Source organism: Penaeus monodon, chromosome 22, assembly GCF_015228065.2.
Source record: "Penaeus monodon isolate SGIC_2016 chromosome 22, NSTDA_Pmon_1, whole genome shotgun sequence".
Lineage (NCBI taxonomy): Eukaryota > Metazoa > Arthropoda > Malacostraca > Decapoda > Penaeidae > Penaeus > Penaeus monodon.
In genome coordinates, this window is record NC_051407.1 from 1,522,916 (window position 1) to 1,523,257 (window position 342).

The following is a 342-nucleotide window of genomic DNA, read 5'->3' on the forward strand; positions in this document are numbered from 1 at the left end:
GACTAAAAATTTATACCATTTTTCTCTCGTTCTGTCAGTCTCGTAATTAAAGTGTTCATGAGATCATTATATAATCAAAGCCTTAATTTTCATTAAAGTGTCTACGTTACATAATCTTTATTAGTAAAGAGGAAGGTAAGGAAAGAGTATTTTTTTATGAGAAATAATATATGCAAATGAGATTCATGGAATTTCTGATAAGCCTGATGTGATCTACATATTTCTACCAAAAATTATTTGGTTTTAGTCCATAATGTTGAGTACATTTTCATTTGTTATGATTTTGAAGAAAAAAAATCTTAAAATATATCGTACAAAACATTTATCTCTAAGAACCGAAAT